An 8,699-nucleotide genomic window follows, 5' to 3' on the forward strand; every position below is an offset into this window, starting at 1 on the left:
TTCTCTGCCATTCGGTATTCCTCAGGTGAGAATTCTTTGTTCAGTTCTGAGCCCCATTTTTTAATGGGGTTATTTGACTTTCTGGAGTCCACCTTCTTGAGTTCTTTATATGGATTCTTTCTAGAATAAATTTTTTAAATTTGAGAAAGACCATGTGTTAGTCTTCCTGAATCAAATGTTCACATTTCTGCTGTCTTTCCAGTTGAACAAAATACTACCTTATCTGCTGAGACTGGCTAGGTTAAAATGCCCATTTCCAAACATCTTGTGGTAACATGGATGGAAACATGTTTATACTCAAAACTAGTAGAGTTGATTGTTTAGAGAACACACACACACACACACTCATCAGATTGGATAAATCTATGAATTTTTAAAATCCCTTTTCTATGGATTCAACCCATTCTAGGTCAAAAATATTTGGACAGTGTACTGGCTAGTTTTGTGTCAACTTGACACAGGCTGGAGTTATCACAGAGAAAGGAGCTTCAGTTGGGGAAATGCCTCCACAATGTCCAGCTGCAAGGCATTTTTTCTCAATAGTGATCAAGGGGGAAAGGCCCCTTGTGGGTGGGACCATCCCTGGGCTGGTAGTTTTGGTTCTATAAGAGAGCAGGCTGAGCAAGCCAGGAGAAGCAAGCCAGTAAGTAACATCCCTCCATGGACTCTGCATCAGCTCCTGTTTCCTGACTTGCCTGAGTTCCAGTCCTGACTTCCTTTGGTGATTAACAGCAATGTGGAAAGTGTAAGCCGAATAAACCCTCCCCTCCCCAACTGCTTCTTGGTCATGATGTTTGTGAAGGAATAGAAACCCTGACTAAGACAGATATTACAGCTGTACTGAATATGTGCGGACATTTTGCCATCATTATTGGCTGAACAATACATAGCAACAGTATGCATTGCATTTACATTCTATTATATATTATGAGCCACTTGGAGATATGCTGAAGTGTAGTCCTGTGTTCTGGAGGCTGAGCCCCAGATCCCCTGGACACTAAAATCCCAGACCTCGTATTTTCTTATTCTTGTGTATACATCTAGGAAACTTGTCACTTGTTTGGAAATCAGATACTATTTATCAGCTACCTCTCCTTACTTGGTTTTCCATCCAAAAATAACCAATAGCTCCATCAGCTGTTTCCCTAATATTTAAAACTCCTCTCACCTTGCTGGATATAATTCCTCTTGGGCAAATGAAAGCTGGGTGCATACGTCCAGCTTGTTAAATTCCTGTGTTGATATTCAGTTGACTCACCACTGTGAGGTTTCAGGAATGTCACTTATAAAATGATTAACCCTTTTTCATTTGGACACAGGTTGTCCCTGCCCTTTAGGCACAAATTGTGGTCAGAAGTGGAGAAGTTAGCAATGGGCCTTTATCCTTGTTTGTCTCTCTGTTGCTACCAGTCTACTTATAACAGTTGCCAGAAATCCCATGATTGGTCTCTGGCTGGGAGGGGGGTCATTGGGAGAGTCACTGAGTGGAAGATGGAACTGAGGTGTATACTACTAGATGAACCCAACTTGGGCAGGCATGTGGCATCCTGAGCCTGCTTGGTGATTCTCACTCTACAAGCTCATTCGGACATGGAGCTTGTCATGAACCATCCAGTAGGAAGACACAAAGGTCTGCTTTTCAGAGATTGCATTAAAGACTCACTCAAAAGTGGGCCCATCCACTTAATGTAAGCATTGATCTTTCCCTACACCCAGGAGGCAGTTTTCTTCTTTCACAAGCACAATGGATGATATTACTTCCTACACTCCACAGTCTATGGATGTTCAAGGCTCTTATATACAATGATGTAATATTTATACTCTGCATAGTCTCTCATCTATGCTATATCTTTTTGACTTATAAGACCTAATGTGTCATATAGTGGCTGCTATACTATATTATTTAGGGAGTCATGACAAGAAAGATGTCTGTACATATCTAGTATGGGCAGATTTTGCCAAAAACATTTGATCTGAGCTTGGATGATTGCGTGGTTGAGAATTTTGTAGCTATGGATGGATGGCTGTATAGTAAAACTCCGAGAGACTGATTCAAAATGACTTGAGAAGCTTTCTCGGCTGGAAGGCTCATATGAGGATCTCTCTCTAGGATGGTGGGTGGTGTCTGAGCCTCATCCCCCAGTCCTATCTTTCCCCTTACTGTCTCTACAGTAGGCTCAGTCCCCAACCTGCACACCAGTTATAAGAGCTGCTTGAGTCTCCATCCAGGAGCTACTTTCTCACTTAGAATTGTCTGCATTTACAGCTTCACTCCTTACCTCTGACTTGAGAGTTTCCAAATTTATTCTTCCATTCAGACTTATCTCAGTCTCTCAAACTAGAAATGCCTATCTGGGGTCTATTCTTGTTTTTACTTCCTACCCCATTTATTGGACAGGATCTCATGCTATAGCCCAGATGGCCCAGAATTTACTCTGAACCCCAGGCTGATCCCACACTTGTGGTTGACCCTCCAGCTTCAGCCTCCATAGTGTTGGGACTGCAGATGTTAGCCACCACACCAGGTCATTTTGGTTATCACAAACAAACTTGAAATGTTCTTCCTTCTTGATAATGGAACACCCATGTTACGTGTGTAGTTGAATGGAATATGTTTCCCAGCATCCCTTGCAGTCATGGATGGACAATGAAATGTAAACAGAAGTAATTAAGCCCAGCTCTTGGGGAAAGTCCTTTAGAAAAAGGCTAATGCACATAGAATTTCTCCATCTTTGACTCTTTGCTCTTCCTTGTGCTTGGAATGTGGACATGATAAATAATATGACAGTGATTGTCTTAGTTAGGGTTTTACTGCTGTGAACAGATACCATGACTAAGGCAAGTCTTATCACAAAACAACATTTAATTGGGGCTGGCTTACAGGTTCAGAGGTTCAGTCCATTATCATCAAGGCGGGAGCATGGCAGCATCCAGGCAGGTATGGCACAGACAGAGCTGAGAGTTCTACATTTTCATCCAAAGGTTGCTAGTGGAAGACTGACTTCCAGGCAACTAGGGTTAGGGTCTTAAGCCCACACCCACAGTGACACACCTATTCCAACAAGGCCACACCTCTAAATGGTGCCACTCCCTGGTACAAGAATATACAAACCATCACATTCCACTCCCTGGCCCCCATAGACTTGTTCAAACACATGAGTCTATGGGGGGTGGGCCATACTTAAACATAACATAATGCAAAATGCATTTAGTCAAACTTTCAAAGTCCTCATAGTCTATAGCAGTCTCAGCAATGTTAAAAGTCCAAAGTTCAAGGGCTCTTCTGAGATTCATCCAACGAATTAACTGTAATCCCCAAAGCAAGGCAGGAAACCATCTGGACAAACTCCAAACTCTGCATCTCCATGGCTGATGTCAAAGCAGTCTTCAGATCTCCACTCCTTTTTCATCCTTGTTGACTGCAACAAACTGCTTTCTCCTGGGCTGGTTCCACTCCCTGTTAGCAGCTTTCCTCAGCATGTATCCCATGGCTCTGGCATCTTTGACATCTTTGAGTATCCAAGGCAATTTCAATGTTACAGCTTCTTGTTTCAGTGTCCGGGATTCCACTTGACCTTTTGGGATCCTCCTAAGGGCTGGCATCACTTCTCCAGCTCTGCCCTCTGTAGCACTCTAAGCTCAGGTTGATCCACTCCACTACAGCTGCTGTTCTTGATGATCATCCCATGGTACTGACATCTCTAATACACTGGGGTGTTCCACTCCAACTAGGCTTTACCTAGTCTTTCATAGGCTCTTTTCATGGTGCCAAACCTCAAATCATTTGCATGACCCCTTCTGTCCTGGGCCATCAACTACAGCTGAGGCTACACCTTCTCCAATCGCTTTCTATGACCTCTCACAGTGCCAAGCCTCAGCTGTTCTTCATTACACCTTCATGTCATCAAAACCAGTACCACCTGAGTGACTCTTACACATTACCAAGTCCAGCTGCAGCACGAGGTACAACCTTGGCTATCCCTGGAACACAGCTTCTTTGTACTCCCAGAAAAGAATTCCCAGAAGATTTCACCTCAGTGATGCTGGTCTCTTCTTAATCATTGCTAATTTCTTAGCTCCAGCTAACCAGCATCAATTGTCCCAGTAATTCCTTCCATTCTTAACTCTAGAGCCAAAGCCACATGGCTGAAGCTACTGAGTTCTGCTGCTTGTAGGAACTAGAACATGACCTGCTTGTACTATTACATTGTCACTGGCTTTCTGTTTTCCAAATCCTTCACTGCCAAGTTTGGCTATCCTGGATCCTTGAATGCAGAGATCAGCATGCCTGTCTCCTGAGATTAAAAGTGTGTACCACCAAGCCTGGATCTAAATTTAGCTGGGAAGGATCTTGCCCCAAGGTCCCACTCCCTTAATCTGTTATCTCCTATAACACAGGATTTTGCTCCATCTCACTTCCTGGTACCCCTTTAATACTCAAACTATATATTTTATATTTTTCCTTTCTAAGCTTGCTATGTTTGTTCAAACTTCTCTTCATAAGACTTAACCAGAGAACGCCGGGCATGGTGGCACACGCCTTTAATCCCAGCACTCAGGAGGCAGAAGCAGGTGGATTTCTGAGTTTGAAGCCAGCCTGGTCTACAAAGTGAGTTCTAGGACAGCCAGGGATATACAGAGAAACCCAGTCTCGAAAAACAAAACAAAAACAAAAACAAAACAAAACAAAACAAAAAAAAAACCCTTAACCAGAGAACAAAGTCACTGCTGGGCTTTTGTGAGACTTCCCTTGTCAATGCAATTAATCCACGGCTCTTCACCTTAGCCTCAGGCAAACTTTTCAGACAAGGGCAAAAAGTAGCCACATTCTTCACCAAAATACCACAAAACCAGTCTTTATGCCACATTCTGAAATTCTTCTCCTTTGAAATCTCTTTGGCAAGAGCAACACAGTTCAAATTACTCACAGCAACAAAGTCTTCCATACTCCTCCTAGGATAGCCCATTAAGCCCCATTTAAAGCATTCCACTGCTTTCCAAATCCAAAGTCCCCAAATCCATATTCTTTCAAATAAAAGCATGATCATGCCTATCACAGCAATAACCCACTCCCTGGCACCAACTTCTGTCTTAGTTAGGGCTTTACTGCTGTGAACAGACACCATGACCAAGGCAAGTCTTATAAAAAACAACATTTAATTGGGGCTGGCTTACAAGTTCAGGTCCATTATCATCAAGGCGGGAGCATGGTAGCATCCAGGCAGGCATGGCACAGGCAGAGCTGAGAGTTCTACATCTTCATCCAAAGGCTGCTAGTGGAAGACTGACTTCCAGGCAACTAGGGTTAGGGTCTTAAGCCCACACCCACAGTGCAGTGACACACCTATTCCAACAAGGCCACACCTCCAAATGTTACCACTCCCTGGTCCAAGAATATACAAAGCATGACAGTGATCATCTTGAGATCTTGAGACTATGCAAAGAGTCCAAAGAAGGGAGCTAGTGTGAAAACAGCAGAGTCGGGGCAGAGCCATTTTCTATATCTAGATAACTTTTAAGTGAGAACTTAAATTTTATATCTTACCTTTTCTTCTTACATGTCCTTAGCGGCTCATCAGAATTTCTGACAGACAGAATGGCCTCTTCTAATCTTCTAGTCATATCTGGTTCCAGCCTCTCTACATACTGACTTTTGTCCCTTAAAACTTAATTGTGTTCTCCCCTGCCACTTAGTCTTCCCATACACCATTTCTGATGCCCAGATCGCAGTCATCTCTTTCCTGACATACTTCCTGGGTCCATGAACCCCAGTATAGGCACTCAAAGCCTGTCACATCTGTCTTTACCAAAAATTTACATTTATTTGTATCAATTTCGACTCAATATGTGTTCCTCTCACTAGTTTCTTCTCTCTCTCTCTCTCTCTCTCTCTCTCTCTCTCTCTCTCTCTCTCTCTCTCTCTCTGTCCCTCCTCCACCTCTTTCTTTTTTTGAGACAGGATCTTACACTGTAAGTCAGGTTAATCTAGAACTCATGTTGTAGCCCAGGCCATAGGCATTAGCCTTCTATTCTCAAATCCTAAACTCAGTCCTGCCTCAGAGGCTCTGTACCTCTGTTCCCCTCTGCCCCAAACTCTGTAGATCTTGGTAAGGCTGTGAATGAAGCCAGCTTGGTTGCCATGAGCACATCTCTTGTTTATGTATGTACTATAAAGATCATGGACTGTATGCTGGTGAGCCTGAAATTCAAAGTGCTGGCCTCTGTTTCACAGGCCTTAAAGAAGAGGCACATATTCCTTCACCAAAGGTAGAGTCCTTTGGATGGCGCTTTTGGGGCAATCTTCAGCTACTTCCACGCACCACAGAAAGTAAGTGGTGGCTCATGACTCTGGCCTTCTTCTCTGCTGACCGATAACCCTGTGCCTAATTCAAGCAAAGGTCAATCCAGTTAGCACATCTGACTGAGGTAGAAGGAGAGAACTCATCTTAAAAGCTGACTCTGGGCTTTGGTTCAGTTCCTTCTTGACACCAAGCACTTCATTGTCCTGTAAGGAGATTCTGAGTGACAAAATACAATGAGCATCCCTGCAGGAAATGGTCACACCATGATGGGGCCAGGAGGGGGAGGAAGACGGAGTTCTGAGAACTCTTAGTGCAGTAGGAGTGTGTGTGATGGGTGTGAGAGAGAGAGACAGAGACAGAGAGACACAGAGAGAGTATGTGAGAGTGTGTATATGTGTGCATTGAGTGTGTGTGAATGTGTATGTATGAGTGTGTATATGCCTGAGTGTGTATAAGAGTGTGTATGAGGGCTGGTGAGATGGCTCAGTGGGTAAGAACACCCAACTGCTCTTCTGAAGGTCCAAAGTTCAAATCCCAGCAACCACATGGTGGCTCACAACCATCTGTAATGAGATCTGACTCCCTCTTCTGGTGTGTCTGAAGACAGCTACAGTGTACTTACATATAATAAAAATATAAATCTTTTTTTTAAAAAAGAGTGTGTATGAAGGTCTGTGCATGACTGTGACAGTGTGTATGCTTGTGTATGTGTGAGTGTATGTATGTGTGTATATGCATGAGTGTGTATGAATGTATGTGATAGTGTGTGTGTGTGCATGAGTGTGTGTGACTGTGTGTATATGAGTGTGTGTGTGTGTGACTGTATGTGTGTGAGAGTATATGTATATGTGTGAGTGTGTATGAATGTGTGTATGAGAGAGGGGGGAGGAGAGAGAGTTTGTATGTGTGTGTGAGAGAGATCTTTGAGCAATGAGGGGGGAGTATGAGATCAATGGTCACAGAAAGGGTGAGACCTAGTGGAATCTGGCCTGGCTCAAAGAATCATAGAGTCCTGGTCTCTAAGTGCAACTAATTTATTCCCACAGGTGTTGGGGCTTTAAGGAGAGAAAGGCTGTTCTTCATCGCGGGGGTGACTTTTGTAGACCATTGTAGAAAGTTGTATTTCAGAGTACAGGTAGAAACACAACTCATTGTGTTTTGGAGCAGGATCCTTAGCACTCTCTTCTCCAGCTCAGAACTCAATGCCATCAAGCTGGGCTATTTCTTCAAGAGAGTTAAACGCTTACCAACATGCCTGGCTGAGCATGGACCAATTCTGCTGTTTTCAAAGATGTTCTATATCTTTATAGAACACAAGTTCCCTTGAAAAGGTTGACAGTGTGGAAAAGTGCCATGATGATCCTGCCTGAAGCAGCCACAAAGAGATTCTACTGACTCCCTCATAGAAAATGCTCCCTGGAAATTGGGTTGAGGGAGTCCAGGGTGGTTGGACGTGGTCAGTCATTGTTACTAGCCGATCCCTTTCATGATCACTTATTGTTGCCAGGTTCTAGGTAAGCTCTGGACACCCAGCACCTCATCCCTCTCCCCTGGGGACCAGTACTAAGGCCATGCATACTTCCTATCCTGCTTGAGTCACTCCGGAGAAGTTAGGGAGCCTGAAAACACGAAGAGCAGGACACCAGCTCTGACAACATTCTGCTGGACACCTCCACCCAGTGATAGCGATGGCAGCACCTTAGGAACACGTGAGAGAGGGAGCAATCACGTGGCGAGGTGAAAACCAATAAGCATTTCAAGGGTGGAGCTTCCTCTCCTGAAAGCTACCAAATACTCCAGGGGGCAGAGCAGTAGACCACTTCCTAACCAACAGGCAACGGGCACCCTATGTTTTAGAAGCACCCCTTAACATGCCTACACTTAGTACCTAGCCTCCAGAACGGGTCTGTCCCGGGTACAATCAGACCACCTCCAGCATAGCAAGCGGTAACTGGAAACCCTAAAGAGCACCGCTGCAGAGGTTAGGGCTTCTCCACTTCATGTGGCCAAGGTGCCTACAAGTACCAGTACAGGTACTCAGAAAGAATCAAAGGAGCCCTTGCTGGAGTCAGCACAGGGACCAAATGGCCCAGGAGAGGAAAAGAGTATCTTATTCTCACCTTTTGTTGAGGGAGGAAGTGATGAATGTTTCTGCCACCCCTGCTACAGCAGATCAGATCTCCCATGGAGGAAACTCAGGAACCACAAGACAGCCGCCGCGCGGGAGGCTCACCAGGCGCCTCGTGCCTGTATTCTCCTTTAGCTCATGTGCGATGTTTCCGCCCCAGCAGACATTCCCTTGTGACAAGTGGAAAGCTAGCTTAAAAAAAAAAATCTGGAAAGAATGAATGTGGCAAAGCGAGAGCAGATACCACGAGCCTAACAAGAGGGGACACG

The sequence above is a fragment of the Mus caroli genome, chromosome 11, assembly GCF_900094665.2.
Source record: "Mus caroli chromosome 11, CAROLI_EIJ_v1.1, whole genome shotgun sequence".
Classification (NCBI taxonomy): Eukaryota; Metazoa; Chordata; class Mammalia; order Rodentia; family Muridae; genus Mus; species Mus caroli.